General features: G+C 39.4%; 1 long non-coding RNA gene and 1 pseudogene across 1 annotated transcript; both read right to left on the reverse strand.

The window, feature by feature from the left end:
- Positions 1-3,092: 3,092 nt before the first annotated feature.
- LOC120223879 lies at positions 3,093-3,741 on the reverse strand (annotated as a pseudogene).
- A 3,303-nt stretch (positions 3,742-7,044) lies between these two features.
- LOC120223881 lies at positions 7,045-10,720 on the reverse strand. Its single transcript, XR_005526391.1, has 3 exons — positions 10,594-10,720; positions 9,377-9,536; positions 7,045-7,317 (listed from the first exon to the last, which is right to left on the reverse strand). It is a non-coding gene; the product is annotated as an uncharacterized LOC120223881 (long non-coding RNA).
- Between the last annotated feature and the right edge of the window lie 11,234 nt (positions 10,721-21,954).

Raw genomic sequence — 21,954 nt, forward strand, 5'->3', positions numbered from 1 at the left:
GTTAGTACTCAACCTAAATAAAACTTGTTAAATTTTGAAATAGTCAAGAAAACTGAAAGTATATCTTTCCAGTTATAGTAGTTATGATGTCATTATGTTCTTAATCATCATTCAGAAAATGCATAGAACATAGAGCTGGGAAAAAATAAGAGATCATTTGTTTCCCTTTATTTAAAATATTAGGGAAAGGAGATGTGAGAAGTAATAAAACTAATCTAGTTCACATAACTAAATTGCTGGGAAATCAGATTTCCTGAGGCCTGCTTTATTCTACTAAACCATTCTGTGTGCAAATCTTGTAATATTTAGATATAGTGGACTAATGCTATTGGTCACTTATTCTCTAAGTACTAATATTAAGTATATTATATAATAATACAGTGTTCAATATTATCACACATAGAGAATAATTGTATGATAGCATAAAAACTAATAAACTATGTTCTACCAGTGCCTAAATTGTTGCCTAGATTAAAGTCAGCACCTCTTTAAGATAACTAGACTATTAGTCTATAAGTTAATTATGTGATAATATAATCCCTTGTCCTTGATGATAAGCAGAAGTTAAGTAAGGATGCTGTTAACCAAAGAACAGCTTAAATATAGGGACCCTGTATGTGGGCCTGGCCTCTAGACCAGAGGGATCCAGGGACAAAATACTCTGCATCCCTAACCATGATGCTCATCATTCAGTTAAGGAAGAACTAGTGAGTTTTTCTACATCAAAGTCAAAACTGACTTGCGAGGTAGTCAAAAGGTCAGCTTTTTAAAGCTTGAAGTTTATAGTCCACTGTTATGTTCTTGATATCTGCTAAACAGAAAGAACAGCCAATACTCCCAAGTAAAGTCATCTTTACTTAAGAAAGTTGAAGCAATTTTCTTGAGTCCTAGGTTTACAGGTGAGAAAGCCTGGCTATCCCACCAGTTTGTCAGGCTGCTTCCCAAAGTGCTCATTGGTGTCCAGGTGTCTGAATAGTAGCTGGTCGATTTCCATGGCTTGTTACCACTCTCCCTAACTTCTGGTAGTAGTCCCAACTCAGTCAACAATCATATGTAATGTACATGTAAGAAGAAAATATGTTTCTTTTGCTGTGAAAGGGTATGGGTTGATCAGATCTTTAAACCCCAAGGATGAAAAGGAGTTCTGAATCAAATAATGTTGGGCACTAGTATAGAGAAAAGAAAGCTTCCATCAGTAAAAATTAAAATTCACAAACGTCTTCCTAATAAGGATACTGAATAGTTCTTACTTCACATACACATGTTTACAATCTATGATATTTATCTAACACCTTTAAGTTAGTTGGATGATCTTAATCAAAGACCAACTTAAGTACAGGGAGACTGAATATCAGATATGGCTTTAGGCGTTTTGATACAAAATACCCTGGACTTTCCTAAATTTGGTCCAGAAATATTCTGGATGGAGTCTGTTCTCACAGTTAGCATTAGTTACGTAAAGGTGTATATGAGTCTAATTTTTCTAACTGGGTCAGTTGTATAGTTTATGTTTATTCAATATTAGCTGCACTGATTCATATATCCTAATCTTACTTAGCATTTAGACATAGTAACTGGTATATAACTAAACATAATAATCATATTCTTTTATGCTACTTACATTTTAAATTATCCATTAAAACTCAGCCAGTCAAAATAATCTGCAGGCAAGGAGAAGTTTGGTTCTCATGTAAAAGAACTTAAAAAAATATCCTTTGGGGGTGACTGGCTGGCTCAGAAAGTAAAGCATATGACACTTGATCTCAGGGTCATGAGTTCAAGCCCTGCCTTGCACCTAGAGCTTACTTTTTAAAAATTCTTCGAGTAGAATTTTAGACATTTATACACATATTGAGGTTTCTTTATCTCTATGAAATCTGTCTGAAAGTGGTTATCCAGTGAGTTGAATGGCAGAACACTAGATTCCTCTTTTACCATCTGTAATCCAATAGACAAAACCAACTTCTGCTTGTTACATAGCTTCCATTAGTAATCATGGAAAGATCCAGTACACCTGATATGATTTATTGGTGTAGCTAATGCTGTCCGTGATGATGGCCCTGCGATTGTAGTCCTTTCCGCTTTCATACTTGAGGGCCTCCCAGTGACTACAGTTGCCACAAGAAACTAACAGAAACCAACAAGCACAAATAGAAATTGTAAATGCACATCTCTTTTCTTGTTCTAAACTAACAACCTCATGAAGTTTTTAGAAACTGTCACATAGTTGTATCCCTAACTGCATGGCAATTTGAAGAGAATGTGATGCTCTACCAATAGAAAGTTGGGAAGATTTGTATGGGTAAACTCCTACCTCTACATCAAGGGATGCCATAGGATAAAGATGATAGGGGTTTATAGAATTGATTCTAAAATGTAGTCAGTTCATAAGGAGGTTAAAATTCTAATATTTATGAAATATGTTAACTTTGAGAAGATTAGGAGAGTCAGACAGAGAAACCATTTCCCACAAGCTAAGTTGTGAAGAAGGGCTACTAACCCTTTCATTCTTTTCTAAGTGGAGAACACATCTTCTCATGGCTGTTCTGGGTAGCCTCTCCCTGTCGCCACAGAGGCTCATGTTTACTACACTTGGCCTTTGCAATCTAGCACACCTAGACCTTTCTAATCAGGTGCATATTGTAATATCACATGAAATCTTTCCACCTCTCTTTGCCTCCAATAGTCTTAAGTTAACTGAAGTCACCCTATTTCATTGAGAACCATGTTATACATTGTTCTAGACACTGTCTTAAATTATATGACACTGTTAGAACAAATCATCTTAAAAGATGCTAAAGGCCATTGTTTAGTAAAGCAGATCACTAAAAATTTGAGCTTATGGAAGTTGACCTAAACTATATTCTATAATACTACAATTAATTCATTCAGCAGTGTATATTCACCAAGTCCTACCATGTGTAAGGCACTGTTGAGCCAGAAAAGACATGAAGTAGTGGAGCTCCAGGTCTCATGATGAAACCAATACTTCTAATTATCGTTCAATCATAAGTTGATAGAGGAAGGTTTTTTGCTTTTTTTTTTTTTTTGACATATGAAAATTTATCACTGCCGTATTTCATGAACAAAACTTAAGATCTTGGTCTTTCCTTCTTGCCTTCCCATAAGGCCAAAAGAGAGAAGGAGATTGACTACTTGAACAACCTTACAGGCACCTGGGTGGCTCAGTTGGTTGAGCATCAGACTCTTCATTTCAGGACAGGTCATGATCTCAGAGTCATGGGATCGAGCCTCACGTCGGGCTCCATGCTGACTGTGGAGTCTGCTTAAGATTCTCTCCCTCTCTTCCTTTGCCCCTCACCCTCACTCGTGCTCTCTCTCGTTCTCGAATGAATGAATGAATGAATGAGACTTTAAGACAGACTCCAGGAATGTCACCACCACCATGACCTTTGTGACCAAATCTAGCAACCAGAACTTCACTATTTTCCTCAATAAAATTCAAGCGACCATCATTTAAGAAAAAGGCTGTGATTTCTTTCCTGTTCTTGATCAGCTGGACCCCAACACATTGCACAGTTTGACTGTTTGGCTTCAACCCTTAGTTTTTCCAGTACAATTTTCTAATATAATTCCCTTTGCACATGGAAGTACCTCCAAAAGTTTGGCCTTCAGGGCTGTGCCCAAATGAGCTTTCTTGTACTGTTGGTCATGCCACGCCTACTCTCACCGGCAGCAACACCACTTCCCAGCAGTGTGAAGACCACGATACCTTCCCATCATGCTGGCACCACAGACCTGAGCAAAGGAGCAGAAGCCTTTTTAAAAAATAATTTGCCTTATTTGGTACAAACCAATTCTTGTCCCTCCTTCTGAATCCAGTCATCTCTTTAGCTGCTCTTATTAGTATTTGGTAAGGAAATTTTTATCTCTAAGAGCTTTATATGGTGAGCTCTATAGAATAGTGATTTAGAAAATGGGCTCTGGAGTCAGAGGTCAGAACTTAATGCTCATTCTACCATGCACTAGCTTTGTAGTCTTGGAAGAAATCTCTTAATCTTTCTGAGCCTCAGTTTCTTCATCTGTGAAACAGAAATACTGATTCTTTCTTGGTGATATACTGAGGACTAAATGAAACAATATTCATGGGTCCCTTAGTGTATACCCTTACATGGGGTGCGGGTTCAATAAAAAGCGACTTTAATTGTACTGGACTTTGGGTGAGCTGAATATGCATAATGTACTTGGTAAGCAATATGACTCAATTTTAACAGTAGGTACAGTGGCAGAACGGTCTTCCTCTAATAATAAGAAAAGTAAGCCTTAATCGAACCAAAGGAAGCAAAGTATCTAGACCCAGAGCAAGGAGAGGGCCATGGTGCTGGGAAGAAGGTAGCATAAGGGGTGACTGAGTTGGGGTTGTCCTGAAACAGAGCCTGAGACAAGGATTTGGATGCATACTGGTTATCCCTAGAAATAGGTTCAACACCATGGAGAGAATGAAGTAGAGTTGGTGGAAAATCCAAACAATGTACCATAAGGGAACATAAGCTCCCTGCTATTGAAGAAAGCAGAACTGTCTGTCTGAAAGATAGATGGCTGAAACATTTATCCGCCCATTCCTGTCTCCCCTCAGTTCTGGCTGTCCTTGAGGGTGTTAACTCTCCCCCACATTTCCATGCTAAACTTGAAGAAGCACTGAGCAGACTTCTGCAGTTCTGGAAGAGGTTCTGGGGCAGAAATTAGGAAGACTCAAACAATGGTCTGGAGGGCTGCATGTAGTGAACATCCAGTGAAGCTACAGCTGAAATCAAAGAGGGTTTAGAGGATGAAACACAGAACTGCAAACTTTTCTGCACAAATAGTCTTTCTTTAAAAAAAAATGTTTACTTATTTATTTTGAGAAAGAGAGAGAGCGTGAACCAGAGAGTGGCAGAGAGAAAGGGAGAGAGAGAATCCCAAGCAGGCTCCATGCTCTCAGTGCAGACCCCAACGTGGGGCTCGATGTCACAAACCATGAGACCCTGACCCAAGCTGAAATCGAGTCAGACACTTAACTGACCAAGCCACCCAGGCGCTCCACAAGTAGTCTTACTGACAGACCACGAAAAGCATCAAGACAGTGAAAAATTGTTACAGACTGAATGTTTGCATCCCCCTCCAAAATCCATTTGTTGAAATCCTAAGCTTTAATGTGATGGTATTGGGAGGTGGCCCCTTGGGAGATGACAGGAAGGTCATGAGGGTGGAGTACTCCTCAGAGAGGTTAGTGCCCTTATCAGGGACTCAAGAGATCAGAGCTCCTGCTCTTCACCATCTGAGGACACACAGGGATGGACACCTGCAAAGTGGAAGGGGGCTCTCCTTACGAATTGGCAGTATCTGCACCCTGACCTAAAACTTCTAGACTCCTGCACTATGAGAAATAAAGGTCTATTGTTTATAAACCACAAGGGCTATGATCCTTTGTTACAGAAGCTCAAGCTGTGACGTAATTGAACTCTGGGTTCAAAGAGAAAGCAGATGTATGATTTTCTCTTAGTTCTAGCATAACTTCTTTCCTTTTTTGTTTTAAAAGTTTATATATTTAGGGGCACCTGGGTGGCTCAGTAGGTTAAGCGTCTGACTTTGGCTCAGGTCGTGATCTCGTGGTTTGTGGGTTCAAGCCCTGCGTCGGGCTCTGTGTTGACAGCTTGGACCCCGAGCCTGCTTCAGATTCTGTCTCCCTGTCTCTCTGCTCCTTGGCTGCTCATGCTCTGTCCCTCTCTCTCAAAAATAAATAAATGTTAAAAAAATTTTTAAGTATATTTATTTACTTGGAGAGAGAGAGAGAAAGAGAAAGTGGAGGAGGGGCAGAGAGAGAGAGAGAGAGAGAGAGAGAGAGAATCCCAAGTAGGCTCCCTTGCCGTCAGCACAGAGCCTGATGCAGGGCCCAATCTCAGGAACCATGAGATCATGACCTGAGGCAAAACCAAGAGTTGAATGCTTAACTCACTGAGCCCCCCAGGTGCCCCTAGTTTAGCTTCTTTCATGACAATCAGATTATGGCAAATCAAATTAAATGCAACAAATCAAAGTTCAAGGATACAAAATCTTTCCCTTCCCAGAAGATGCTACCAGGATCGAAGGCCCAGGGATTTCCAACTTGGTCAACTATGTAGTCATACTATTGTCCCAAAAGAAAATACGTGGCTTCACAAAAGTAAGATATTCTCACTGCATCATCCAGTCCTCTACCCCTGTAACTAGGAAATACTCCAGTCAAAGCCTGACCAGAGTGGGTAAGCCAGCCGCCTCCACCACGGACTCTGAAGTCTCCATTGTGTCAGTGCGGCAGAAATTACTATATACTTGAAATGACGAGTCACAGCTTGTGCAGGGAACGTGATGGAAGAAATTAAACTCAGCATTAATGAGTTAAAAGCCTTTTGGTTTCTATTTGAAAGGGGCAAGCTTGTTGGCCTATCTAATCTGACAGTGAAAGATAAAATGATTTGTAAGTGACAATTTATAATTTATAAATAATTACATTGTCCATTCAATGCATGGTCGCAATTTCTACCAAATCAGAGTGCCCCCTAGGGTTCCCTGATAAAATGGGAACATTGCATGGAACCCACTCATCTGAAAAAATATTCATTATTTATCAGAAATTCAAATTTAACTAGGAATTCTTTATTTTTATTTGCTCTATCTGACAACTCTATCGCTACCTCCAAACAAGTACAAAGAAAGTGCTACTCATGAAAACAAGACTGTAGATGTTCTGGAATGTTGTGCGAAAGGTTCATGGACTCTTCGGCAGTAGCAACATTTCAATAAATTGACATGTGAATTAACTCTAACGATTTGCATAGTGTTTCTTTGGGCACATTTCTAAAAACTTTTCAAAGCCTTTCAATAATTTATTTTGTCACAACCTGGCAATCTGTATATTGAAAAAACACTGTGATGGGAACAGGAAAACTCTTTAAATAACTCCAAATGAGCTTTCCAAAGACTCCGCCTACTTGTTAAGACTCAAAGATGCGTACTTTAAAATGTTTTCATAGGATTCACCTTATAAATAAAATCAAAGTCAACTTCTAAGTCCCGGAACAGTTCCGCAGAATTCCTCGACAAAGACAAACAGCCCAAAACCACATGCAGAGTCACTTCATTTTAGTTGCAAGATTCTCGTTCCAGCTCACCTTCCAAAGCAATTTCAGTCAAGTAGAAATATTCTGACAATCCCCGCTCTTAGAATGGCAAATGATCCCTGCCTTTTCATTCATTCACTCATTACCTCTCCAAAAAGAGAATGTGCAGCTACCAGAATTTTATACAATTAGTGCTCCGAGTGTTTTAAATGCAAACCTATAAGAGGAAAGTAAAAACAAATCAAAGTTAATTGTGACTGGCTGGAACAAAATGCTTAAATCGATACAAGGATGGCTCATCTGCTCATCATTTACCCATTACCTGGGAGACGAACACCTCCCGCTGTGCCTGATTTTTGATACAGACTTACCATTGCCTGCATTCTGCAGACACATGCAAAAGCCCAGACCTTCCCTGACTCCCTCTCTCATTATCCTCTTTGCACTGACTAACCGATTCATTCTTATTTTTTCCTTGCTTGTGTGTTCTTCTTTGTAAGGGGGGCATGCATCCAAGGAAAACTAGAGTTAAAGAACTGTTTAAGAAGTTCAGGGACTTCTAGTAAAGCAGTCAGAGGAGGTGCCAGTATCTGTCTATGAATTACTGACTTCTCTCAATCAACTCCACATTGACTCTTATAAGATTTTCAGAAACCTCCGCAAGCAGAATGCCAGTCCTTTTCATAAAGTCCTATCAAGCATGCCTTGAAAAAAAAAAATGTTGTTATTAAGGTATCAGATGTAAATGAAGAGAAACAAAGCCCTCTCCTTCTGAGATGTGTCCTTAATGGCCGGGTAGCCTTAAAACCAGACACACAGTACCCAGATGAAGGACACAAGCCAACAGCAATAGGCTGTTGCAACCTTTGGCTTTTGAAGGCCATGCGTGCTGTTAGCTTTTATCAATAAAGCCTGGTGTTTCAGGAGAAAGACAAACTCATTGCTAACCTACTGCCTTTCTTCAAATGCCCTTTACCAGTAGCTAAGTCTACAAAAAATGGAATACACAATGTATCTGCCATTGAAAGTTAATATCTATCTCTGAATTAAATACACACACCAAATTTGAGTAAAGACAGGATGGTTGTGTTGATACATTAACTTCTTTTTAAATATTTTTAAAGATTTTTTTATTTTTTAGAGAGAGAGCACAAAGTGGGGCAGGGGACAGAGGGGCAGGGAGTGGGAGAGAGAATCCCAAGTAGGCTTCCCTCTCAGTGCAGAGCCCAATGTGGGGCCTGATCCCATAACCCTGGGATAATGATGTGAGCTGAAATCAAGAGTCAGATGCTCAACCAACTGAACCACCCAGGCACCCCGACACATTAACTTCCTTTTTAGATAATTTCCCAAATGAAAATATTGCAATGACATGTGACCATTAATTATTATTATTATTATTATTATTGTATTAATGATTTCCAGGGAAGGGGGAAGACTCAAAAAATTTTTGAAATAACTAATTTTTCTTATTCTATTTGACAATTAAATGGGCAATGTGTAACTGCTATCATCATATTTACTGGCAATTAACCTCTTTTCACTTTCTAGCTATTTTTTTTATTTGTGCGTATGGATTACCTAACAGAAAAGTATAGAGATGACCACGTATGAATAGCAAATCACGGTGAAAGTACATTGTATCTTTAGCCAAGTACACCCAAATGGCTAACTGTGAAGGTTAGAAATGCAGCTCCCACTTTAAAATCAGAGTATAAAGAAACCTGGGAAAACCTAGGAGCCCACTGATACAGTAGGCGGAAAATAGAGCATGAAGGGTTGACTGATGCTGCACAAGGGACAAGAGTCAGATACAACTGACAGCCAGCATCAGCTTTGCAGTTCACTGTTGCCTGGGTTCCACCTACCACTTCCTCAATGTGTTTATATTATCTTTTTAGGAAAGGACATTCATGACCAATCACAATGTTATAACAATAACAAGTATAGGATTTAAGATACGTTTTTTAAAAACACCTTTAACCAACATTAAAAGCCCCCAGGAGCCACGAGGGTAGTTACCTAGCTCAAGGTTTTATTTAGTGACGGTTCCACTTTTTCACTCACTGCCTGCAAATCAGCATTTTTAGTGGACAAAGGGCTCAGCAGCGGCCTTATGATTGCTTCTTTTCAAATGGTAATGGCTATCCTAACTCCTCTGCCAGGTTTTTCTTACCAGAGCACAAATTGCAGTTTACAAGGCTCTGAGGGGGAAAAAAAATCTTAGCTGAATATCTTTTTTTTTTTTTTATTCGACAAACTGACATGTAAATTACCCTTTAAGTGCTCCACTCTAGGGCTCTGATCATCTCCTAATTGTCACAGTCAATTGTAGCCAACAGTCTCTTCAATCCCAAGCGCTTTGACAACAAGCACAAGGATCAAAGCAGAATCAGCTCCCTTCAATATCCTTCTGTTTAGGATGCTACAAAACGCCTGAAAAAGAAAGGTGTAAGGGCATTGCTGTAGAGGAAACTGAGAGTAGCAAGTATTACAATAGTCGTTTTCTCCATCTCTAAAATTATGCGGTATAAGCTCCCGTGATCTTTAATCACATGTGCAGAACAAATACAGAAACCTCCTGGGCAATTAATATGCTCTTAAGATTATACTAATATGTGAGCTTTACAAACAACGTCGTCTCCATGGCTTGGGAAAACTCTGATACAGTGAGGGGACAGCAATCATTTCATAACAGCTTGAGCATCAAAAACTGTTATTAAACATATTCTGTATTTGAACATAAATTCCAAAGCATAGTTTTTCTTACTTAGTTTGCTGTCAGGACTCCCAGCTCCCCCCAACGATATAACCCATTGGAAATTCTTGAAGTTTTTTTTTTTAATTAACCTAGAAATATCCAACTGAAAATGTGCCCCCCAAATAAAGTTTTTTAAATGTGACATAAAAACTAGCTTCAGAAGATGCTGTTTTCCTTACTAGGGGTAACTCTTGTTGCTTTACTGGGAGCAAACTAACTAAAAGTCATGACATGATCTACAAATAGGATTCTTAAATAAGATGCACTTCCCAGGAATACTGCTTCGCAAACTACGACAATTCTTTCTAACTAAAGTAGTTATTATACATCACTAACTTCTTTTTTAAAACGAACGCTTTTCTCAAAAGGAAAATTTCACCTTCTCAAACATAACAACATAAATGATTTGGTGGAAAGAGAAACTCTGTGTAATAAATCGTATCAAATAGCTGCTTTAAAAATAATCTGGAACTTGTCAGAAAACACAGGCGGAAGGATATCAAAGGCGCATGTGACTTGCGAGCGCCTCTACAGCTCCCCTCCCTGTGCCCAGGTACCGCACGCAAGCGCAAGCGGCGGGGAGGGTCGCAAAGGGATTGACCACCTTCCTACTCTCAAGAAGAAAAAAAAAAAAAACCTAAAAAAAAGAGGCAGCGAATACCGCCGGTTGCTTTCCTAGATGGTTCGCTCAAATCCCCCTGTAGGGGTCTCCCAGGCTCCCCTCCATTTCACCTTGAATTCTCAGGTTTGATTGAAGAGCTTCACAGAAGGGTCTATTACAGATTGAGGAATGATCCATTTCACATCTGAAGCGCCAAAGAGCTACTTGTGAGGAGTCTCTGAGTGCATTTATCTCACATGTGAAGCTTTCTGCAAAATCAATATGGGTATTTTTCAGTTTGACAAGTCAACGTGAAATATCACATAATAATAGAAAAACAGAGTTGTACGTTTAAACACACCCGCTACAGTTATCTATGACAGAGCTTATAGTTATTACTCATGGATATCCTTGAGTGTGCCTCATCTAAATTCACCCTGAGAGCTAGGCTAAAGCACGTAGAAAGAGAAACTGACTGGCTACCATGTTTTTGGCTCCTTTGTCCAAATTAATCCGGGCTTTGTGGTGAGGGCACAATGGGCAGGAATCATGGCCTCTACTACCAACTTGGAAGTGACATGAGAGGAGGGAAGAAAAGACCAGAAGTGAAAAAGAAGAAAACAGGACAAATGAGAAAATGTAAAGAACTTTACCTCTAACTAATTTGCAATAACTAGGCAAAATGTTCACTCAAGGAAAATTGTCTTCTCAAATCCCCACCACCATGGTAGCAAACACTAGCAAAATAATTGACAAGTTTGTGGTGGGGTCTGACAATCTTTGGGTGAACTCCGGGTCTATTTTACTATCTGCGTAAGCTTGAGGAATATGATTTAACTTCTCTAAACCTCCGAATTTGTTTGGCTTTTTTTAAATCTTAAAATGGGATTAATCAGAAGATTACCTTATAAGGCTTTGTGAGGACTGAACAGATGATGCATATAGCACCTGGCACATGGAAAACATTTTAATCATTGGTAAACATTGGTGAAATTGTTATAACTTCATTATACCTATCCACAAGGTCTCTAGGGTTCTAATCTGTTGCCTTTTCTAATTGTAATGTTCCCTGGACCCCTTCCACATTATGTAATGTCCCCAAGGTATACATGACCATTTGGGTGAAGGAGCGTGCTCACTGTATTAACTGTGGTGTAGGCCCTAATAGAGGAGTGTAGCCACACATATGTTCTTGCCTTAAAAATGGTCTTCCTCTAACCAGGAAGCCTGTCTCTAGCAACTGCGAGAGAGACAGAGAGACAGAGAGCGAGAGAGAGAGAGAAAATCAAATAAGACTTTGAGAAAGGAAAAGGCCCAGGCCTACAGGCTATGTCAGCTGATCAGTTCAAGCAGGAAATAAGGTAGGAGATACAACACATAGTCTTATTTCATATGCCAATTTGTTATATTTTTTTCCTTTTTTAAGTTTATTTATTGATTTTGTGTGAGCAAGAGAGTACAATTGTGGGAAGGGCATAGAAAGAGGGAGAGAGAGAACCCCAAGCAGACTCCACACTGTCAGTGCAGAACCTGATGTAGGGCTCAGTCTCATAAACCGTGAGATCATGACCTGAGCCAAAATCAAGAGTCAGACACCTAACTGACTTAGCCCCCCAGAAGCCTCGCCAATATGTTATAATTAACACTGCATTTATCTCGATATATTCCACCGTTGGAAGAACCTTAAAAAAAAAATCTCAAGTAGCATATTGGCAACCCAGATGTGGTTAAGTGACTCACTATAACCACTTGTTCCTCTCCATCACAGTTGCCTGTAGCTTACTTACCGCTTACCTAAGTAGTATTAACACCATTTATACTTGATGATCCATGCTTGGAACTGTAGGTTGCTTGAAGCATATTTATAATTTTAGGTTAACTCTCCCCACTACCTAGAATAAGGCCAGAGTAGGCAAAATATGTGAGTTAGAAATGTGAAAATTCACATTAATATAAAAATAGGAAAAGTATCATTAAAAAATTCAATTAAAGTTTAAAAACTTTTACCCTATATTTCAAAGTCAAATAACTAAATACAAATGACTTTGTATTTAATTAATTCAACCAATATGTATCAAGAGCTTAATGTATGTAATACTGTTCATTTTTTAGCTACCCTACTGTTCTCTTCCACTACTAAAATTAAGCTATAGCTTTCATTCCAAAACCAAATTAAAATATATTATTAAATGCTGATACAGAATTACAAGAACAAATTGAAACAATTTCCTACTTAAAAAGGGTCATTTCCTTAAAAATTTTAATTTCTTAGTTTTGGACTCAAAATACATTTTTAGCAAGGAAACAAGTTTATAAATGATAATTAAGTTCCCAGACTGACACATAAAAACTGGTTTAATGTAAAATGTACCTGAAACACACTAGGACCAAGTTTTAAACAACTGGAGATCTGTAAGTCTAATCCTGTAAAGACTTAAGGAGAGTCATCAAACACTGAGTTCCCCAAATCAGAGCCATATCAGGCAAGACACCTGAGGTAAGAATAGAGCATCCATGAGTGTGGGTGACTGCCTTTCTCAGGATCACATCAATGTCGTCGTCATTATCATCATCAACTTCATTACCTTCCCATATTTTGCCCATCATATTAGAGCATGGAGACTATGAAGATGATGCTAGGAGGTAGCCAATAAGATGGTGTCTCATTGCCTTGGAGAATTGCACTAGGGTGTCGCGGCCTCCCTCCCTCTGGCACTTAAACCTCTTCCATCATATTCATTTCCCAACCAGGACTCTGAGTATTCAAAAAATGCTTTTGGTCAAGCAAGTTAGAGCTCTAAGATATCACTACCCACATTTCAACATTTCCTTCTTCTGGATTTTGCCTTATACGGTGGCCACAGCAGACTCCTTAAGCACAGCCTCAGAAAGTCCAGGAAAGGGGACTAGCTCGGGACATATTGACACTGTCCTCGGCCTGCTGCTAGTACCTCAACAAAACCACAATATTCAAATGAATATTTGCCTTTCTAAAGATCTCAACAGAAAATAATTTTGCAACTTCTTAATTATTTTTATATTTCAAAAGTTGCCCTCCTTCATTATCAAGTTTTCTGCCTTATTCCAGTTTTGGTTTTGATTTTGATTGTAAAATTTATGACTCAAAATTATTAGTGCCTGGATGGCTCAGTTAGTTAAACATCCAACTCTTGATTTTAGCTCAGGTCATGATCTCAGGGTTATGAGATCTAGCCCCATGTTAGGATTAGTTTTTAGGATTATTTCTCTCTCAAAAATAAATAACTAAACTTAAAAAGAAATTATGAGTGATGCCTGCTTGTCAAGTACTTCATGTATGACATTAAGTAGTATCCTATAGTTCAACTAATAAAAATGCCAACTATGAACGTTCATTTCCTACTTTCAGGTAAGAGCACAGTTTGCAATCCATCTAAATGACTTCTGGCCCCATCAAACTATAATTACAAAACATATACATACCTCACTTAAAAACTGAATTGAGCAGGAGCTTGGGGGAGGAGAAAATGAGGAGTTCTTGTTTGATGAGTGTAGAGTTTCAGTTTTGCAAGATGAGAAAGTTCTGGAGTTCTATTGCACAACGATATGAATCTACTTACCACCCAGAACTGCAGTTAACTCAAAATGGTTAAGGTGGCAAATCTCATGTTATTTCTTTTACCACAGTTAAAAAAAAATGTTTAAATAAAAAAATAATGTAGTAAAACTGCTTGAAAACACTAGTGCATTACTTCAACAATAAATGAATGATTACAGAATAGCTTTTAAAAACTGAGTTAAGGATATCCTTTTTATTAAGTGTTAGGCAGCTGAGATCTTGGATTTCAGTCCTAATTTCTTTTTTACGAAAATACTCACTGCAAGATGATCTATAAAGTTTTCAAACCCAAGTGGACTCACATATGACTTGATATAAGAGAAATTACACTGGATACAAGAGAAATTGCATGTCAAAACTAAATAAATCAGTGACATTTAGATTATAGAATTTCACTTCTCTTCTGAAAGATTCAAAGAGTGAAACACAAGAAAACCACCACTCCCAGGTGCTGTGTCTGAGGCTCTAACTACTACACGTTGTTACCATTTCAAATCTCAAAATTTCCCTGAATTCAGTGAATTTCAGTGGGCCAACCAAAAGCTGAAGTTCATTCAGACAAAAATACTCGAACCCAAACCAGACTCGTTTTTAGTGGTTTCTCTGTTTTTGTAACAATCATTTCACAATATTTTAATGCTCACTTTCTTCAAGTTTGTTTTTGTTTTTTGGGTTTTTTTTTTTTTCATTTTACACTGGTTAATTTTTTTACCATTGTTTATTCATTTATTTTACTAATTTTTGAGAGAGAGAAAGCAGGGAAGAGAGAGAATTCCAAGAAGGCTCCACACTTAGTGCAAAGCCGGATGCGGGGCTTGATCCCACAACCCTGGGATCATGACCTGTGCTGACATCAAGAGTTGGATGTTGAACTGACTGAGACACCCAGGAGCCCAATTTTTTTACCATCTTTTAAAAAATTATATTATAAAATAGAGATGTTTTTAGGATTCGGGGTCATAATGCTTGCTCTTTGAACAGGGTGAGAAAATTTATATTTATCCCACAGAAAGGCAGGGGACAGAAACTTCACAATAAGTAGACAAAATGGAGCTACAGAGTAATGAAGGAAGTCAATAAAAACTAGTGTCTTTAATTTATAATCTCCCCTCAATGTAAAAAGAATGAAATCAATCAAAAGCAAAAGTAGATGGCTACCTTTTGAAAGTAAGTTCCCAGGGACAAAATGGTAGGATGAAAGTTAATGGACATGATGTACTGATTCAAAAGTTTATTAGAATTTTTATTCTCTACATGTGCATTCTCCTCCAATTGTTTGATCATCTAATGGTTTGTTTTTAACATTTATTCTCAAAGTCTGCACAGTTTATTAGATTGGGGTAGCAGAACCTTGAAGTCCACTGTGAATCTGCAGTTTACAATAATACTAATAGTTTTAATAATAATAGTTACCTATAACTAACATATCTCAGCATCTACATTATCTCTGTAGAACAACTGTATGAGGTATCATTATCCCTCTAAATTATGAGGAAACTGAGACTTTGAGAGATTAAATAACTTGGCTGAAACCACACATTAAAAAATGCTGTGCCCTTAACCACAAAACTACCCTGCATCTTGATGAGTTGCTATGAGTGTGAATTTCAGTGTAGGTTATTCTTCTACATCATCTATTATAAACCCTTACTTATCTCCTGGATCAGTGAGTTTCCTCCTGCTTTGGGGGTCTCCTGTTGCCCAATGGCTCCTGCATAGAAACCATGTCTTGGACACAGACACTTGTCTGACTGGCTCCACGACTGAACCAAACGTGGCCCTTGGTGAACATGATCATTAACCAGAACAGCAGCTCCCTTTGTTCCACTGCTACCTCTCCAAGTATTCACCAAGCGGCCTGTTATAAACCATTTACTACAGAGAGCAGCATCCATAATGGTAAGTCTTTCGAAATCCACTTGAATTCAGGACTATAATCACTAGCAATTCAGAGTATTCCAGAAAATGCTACTACCTTTGCAAATTACCATTATCAACGCCAGTGAAGAACATAATGGCCAACACAATGGGCCGTTTCATTTCTCTGCTGCAGATCTGGATCACCTTCCCCTAGACCTCTCTATGCCCAGGTGAATAGATTCCTGCCATTCCTACTGTGAACAGAGTGAGGACACACTCTCACATGTTACTCAGGACAAGCCTGAGAATCCAAGAATAGCAAAGCTAGAATGATAAAGATACTCTAGGTCATGCCATAAAACTATGTATGAGAAAAATATGGTCTAAAGAAGTAAAATGATTTGCCCAAGTTCATTAGCTAATAAGTTGAAAAAGAAAGGCTTTGCTGCAAATCCAGTGCATTTTCCACTTAGAAGACTTTTATTTTTTTAATCTTTTTTTAAGTGTATGTATTTATTTTGAGAGAGAGAGAGAGCACATGCATCCACGTGGGGGAGGGGCAGAGAGAGAGACAGAGAGAGGGGGAGGAGAAAGAATCCCAAGCAGGCTCCACATCGTCAGCATAGAGCTGGACCAGACCTGGGCTCAAACTCACAAAACCAGACCTGAGCCAAAATCAAGAGTCACGCTTAACCAACTGGACCACCCAGGCGCCCATCCACTTAGAAGACTTTAAACAAAAAGCCTACTGTGTGTCACATAAAGTACTACGTACTGTACATACAGTATTTCATATAATCCTCACAATCTTCACAAAAAATAAATAGTATTACTCTTATAAATAAGAAAGATTAAATAATTTAGTTAAATTCACAAGGCTAGAAAGTAGCAGCTGTAGGGCTCAGCTATCAACACCTTCCTTTAATATAATGGTCAAATTCCTTTTAAAAACAAACAAAACACACAAACAAAACAAAACATAAAACCCAGAAAACAAAAAACACAACTAATCCAGAAAGGATTATACATACCACTAGGCAGTGGTGAATTTTCCTCTTCTCAATAGATTACGGAAGAAAAGTTGTAAAATGTAGGTTTGGGAAATAAAAAATACTAAAGTAAAGGTGTTGAGGGGCGCCTGAGTGGCTCAGTTGGTTAACCGTACAACTTCAGCCCAAGTGTGATCTCACAGCTCCTGAGTTCAAGCCCTGCATTGGGCTCTCTGCTGTCGGAGCACAGCCCCTCCAGACCAGATCCTCTGTCCCCCTCTCTCTGCCACTCCCCTCCCTCTCAAAATAAAAATTAAAAAAAAATTTTAAGTAAAGGTGTTGCATGAATATACTGGTATTTCTTTTTATTTTTTCCCAAAAGGATTTAAGTTGATTCATTAAACAAACAAAAACAGTGCAAAACACACCTGATATAATAAGATAAACTTAATGTAAAATTGATGAATAAAAACGAGTCTAAGGGAAAATACAGTGAAATTAGAAGACAAAATTATTGCAAGGAAGTCTTACATACTTGCCTGCAGTAATCTATAAATTTGAATCAGAGCTCACAGACAGGCCCTGTGCAGAGGGAAATGTGATTCATCGCATGGATCAGAGTATCCCCAAAACAAAGAATGGGCCATGTGCTCAGGAGGACACAATTAGCCCCGGTGCTGAGACCGCAGAGGATTTTGTCCTGGTGGCCCTCCTCGAGAAGGCATAGCACAGAGCAGAGAAGACTCACCTCAACAAGATGCTCCCAGCCTGCCGAGCTACTTAGCGCACCCTTGGCTAGTGCAGGTCACAGCGTTCAGTCACGACAGCTCTTTGGGGACAGCATGCTGGGTGTGAGGGCATCAAAGTCCTACATAAATTCAACACTAATGCTAATTCCCTTAACATCTTTGCTAGGACCCCTGACCCATGTCCACCTGGGACGCATTTGGTCTTCTTCCACTGACTCATTCAGTCTGAACACAATTCACATTCCCTAACCTCTTCTGATGTGAAAGAACAGATCGAAGCTGGTAGTCTCTGCACCAGACCCAGTCTCAAGTTGGCCTGAGGAGAGTGAGTGAAGTGGGCAGAGCAGGCAAAGCCAGGCCAGTTGAGCCAGTGTGTGCTCATGGGTTGTGTCAGTTCATTGGTCAGATACAGGCCCACCATTCCTGGGCTTCGCACAGAGCTCCAGTTGCCATTGGAGAACTCCTAGAGCCAATTATTCCCATTCATTTATTCACTCAGTCATTGAGTTGACTTGTATCTATTAAAAATTATTATGGTGACCTGCCCAGGAAACACAGGTGGACAAGACACCGGTGCCCCTTCCTAACAAAGCTTGTTGGTTACCCTCTCCCTGAAGATGCGCTTAATGTAGACAACTCAATAAAAAAGCATGGAACTAGAGAATTATTTGATTAAATGTGCCTTAAAATTATTATTACATAAGTACACCTGAGTGTCTGTCATAATTAGAAACTTGTGCTAAGAATACAAGATAATGACAGGCACCTGGCTGGCTCAGTTGGTAGAGCATGTGACTCTTGATCTTGGGATCATGAGTTCGAGTGTAGACTTTGGATGTAGAGATTTTTTTTAAAAAAATTTTTTATGTCTTTATTTTGAGAGACAGAGAACGAGTGGGGAAGGGGAAGAGAGAGAGGGAGACAGAATCTGAAGCAGGCTCCAGGCTCTGAGCTGTCAACACAGAGCCTGACACGGGCTCAAACCCATGGACCATGAGATCATGACCTGAGGCAAAGTCGGACGCTTAACCGACTGATCCACCTAGGTGCCCCTGGATGTAGAGATTACTAAACAAACAAACAAATAAACAAAAAAAAAAGAGGAGGAAGGGGGAAAAGAATATAAGATAATGAAATAAAAAGTGAACAATTTATTCTACCTAAATACTAGACAACTACGTTAGTAACATTTTATGGTGTGCACTGATGGACTCACCAAATCACAAATACAGTCCTTCTAGAATGTTAAAAACATAGTTAGGACTAGTCTGAAATGGAAGCACTCACATACTCTTATCTGTTGATGTGCAAACAGTGTGGTTATGTAAGGAGTAAAACATCAAAATAGTCATTTTACATTATCAAGCAAAGTTCAGAGCATGCTAAGAAATAACTCTATTCCAGAGAGAGTTCCACATTCATTTACAGCCCCTCTAACTGAAACTAGAATTGTCATCTTCCTCCCCCAAATCACAAGTTATACCAAAGGCATGTAGTCAGCTGGAAAACAAAGAGCACTTGTCTTGACTGTACAGATTAAATCAATTTTAAGCATTTTAACATAAAAGCATATATCACAAGATGCACTGTGCAATATTATTCATACAAGGTCAAATTCTTACCTTTTCCTCATTCGTATGGGCTGCAAGAATTGGGTACTTAAGAATTGGATCCATTGCTTTCAAAGTTGCCTGTCTCCATACCATAAAAGATTTCACTGAAAGTAATGTGCTCCCTTTCTTGGATAGTGGCAAGTGTGGAGAGGGTGCCAGGAAAGCCTTGGGCACACTGTGAGAGTACACTGTGCCAGCTCCCCACCCCCAAATGCTGCACTTTGCCCCTTTATTGCATGCGTATCTTTGCACCAAATCAAGGTGTCACCAAGTTCTGCTTCAGGTATTTTATGTCTTAGCTAAAGAAGATGAAGAAATCTGCAGGGGGAAATGGCCTACTGTGGGCAGGTGTTTGAGAAATCTCACTTGCAGGTGAGGAACTGTGGCATCTAGCTGTGCTGTGACTCCTGCAGCAGCACCTACAACATATACTGGGTGCCCTGGAACCTCCCCACTGCAGGTGTTGTCATCCACCCAGTGCTACCAAGACACGGGCACCCAGCATGAGTGCCTGGGCACATTCAATCCAGATCAGGAAGGTGTAGATTGCAGCCAGCAAGAGCTGCTGACTGGTAGTCATGATAAAATTCCCATTCTCCCACCAGGTCCTACATCACCAGCATAAGCCATGCTTAACCACCAAGAGGTCCAAAACTTTCTTGCAGATGCAGAGCCTCCCTGTCTCCAAACTTGCTCAAATAAATTCCTTGGAAAAACCAGGATGGAGAGAAAGAAAGAAAGAAGGAAAGAAAGAAAACAAAAAAGGAAGGAAGGAATAAATAAAGAAAGGAAATAAGGAAAGAAAGAAAGAAAGAAAGAAAGAAAGAAAGAAAGAAAGAAAGAAAGAAAGAAAAACGGAGTAAGGAAGGAAGAGAGAGAATGATAGAGAGAGGAAGGAAGGAAGGAGGGAGGGAAGGAGGGAAGAAAGAAAGAAAGAAAGAAAGAAAGAAAGAAAGAAAGAAAGAAAGAGAAAAAGGGAGTAAGGAAGGAAGAGAGAATGATAGAGAGAGGAAGGAAGGAAGGAAGGAAGGAAGGAAGGAAGGAAGGAAGAAAGAAAGAAAGAAAGAAAGAAAGAAAGAAAGAAAGAAAGAAAACAAAAAAGGAAGGAAGGAAGAAATAAAGAAAGAAAATAAGAAAGGAAAGAAAGAAAGAAAGAAAGAAAACAAAAAAGGAAGGAAGAAATAAAGAAAGAAAATAAGAAAGGAAAGAAAGAAAGAAAAGAAAGAAAGAAAGAAAGAAAGAAAGAAAGAAAGAAAACAAAAAAGAAAGGAAGGAAGAAAGAAAGAAAGAAAATAAGGAAAGAAAGAAAGAAAGAAAGAAAGAAAGAAAGAAAGAAAGAAAGAAAAAGAGGGAGGGAGGAAGGATGAAAAGAAGGAAGGAAGAGAGAAAGAAAGAAAGGCCTCACAAAGAGAGATCAGGTTCCAGATGGCAACCTAGGAAGATACAGAATTTACCTTCTCCCATAGACATAACAAATCTACAGCTACATATTGAATAGTTTTCTCTCTCTCTTTTTTTTTAAATGTTATATCTATTTTAGAGAGAGAAACAACATGAGCAAGACAGGATCAGAGAGAGAGGGAGACACAGAATCCAAAGACAGGCTCCAGGCTCTTAGCTAGCTGTCAGCACAAAGCCCAACACAGGGCTCAAACCCACGAACTGTGAGATCATGACCTGAGCCGAAGTCAGATGCTCATCTGACTGAGCCACCCAGGCGTCCCTTGAATAATTTTCTCTGAAGAAGTTCTGAAAACTCAATGAACAATGCCTCCACAACAAAAGATAAAAGAGCCACATCAAGATAGGTAGTAGAGGCAGAGATGTACTCTTGCTAAAAACTCACCTCAGTCCCAGTAACCCATAATCAGGAGGGACCTCAACAACATGAAACTTTTCCTTAAGGACCAAGAGTTTCATGTCCCCACATCAGGCATCCCAACTCAGGTCCTGCATCAGAAAGATGAGCCCCCAAAATGTAAAACCAATGGGGATTATGCCCAAGAGAACCGAAGAACTATAGGAAACAAACAACCTGCCCTTAAAGAACTCACACCTGCAAACTCACTCGCCCCAGGACCTAGCACAAAAGCAGCAGTTAGAAAAACACCTACATCACATGTGAAGGAGATCTACTTACCAATCTTAAAGCAAGCACTGGAGAGGCAGAAAACCAATGGGACTGTCTCTGGGTATGGAAGTGCTGGAAAGCACCACTCTTGGATCTCATTCTACCTTGTTAATGCCAGCAATGAGAGGTGTCACTTTGGCAATCTCCCTCCAACCTGCTGGTACATGTGGGTATGCGCCCCCCACACACACATACACCCAACAGCCAGCCAGCCAGGCACCCAACATACCCAATGCCACAGCCTGGCCGAGTCATAACCACCAGCAGACATGTGCAACTTACATAGGGAATGCCCCTTGAGGCTTGGATCTGGTGTCCAGAGGGGATTGCCCTTCTGGGCCCGATGTGTCACCTTCTACACAAGGTCACTCCTTCAAGATTGGGAGAAGTAACTGTTTCACCTAATATATGGAAACAAACACAGAGACTCAGTCAAAGTGAAGAGACAGAGGAATACATTCCAAAAGAAAGATCAAGATAAAACCTCAAAAAAGACCCTAGTGAAGTGAAGATAAGTAATCTACCTGACAGAGTTCAAAGTAATGGTCATAA

This window comes from Hyaena hyaena, unplaced genomic scaffold (genome assembly GCF_003009895.1).
Source record: "Hyaena hyaena isolate Hyena2069 unplaced genomic scaffold, ASM300989v1 scaffold_1055, whole genome shotgun sequence".
Taxonomy (NCBI): domain Eukaryota; kingdom Metazoa; phylum Chordata; class Mammalia; order Carnivora; family Hyaenidae; genus Hyaena; species Hyaena hyaena.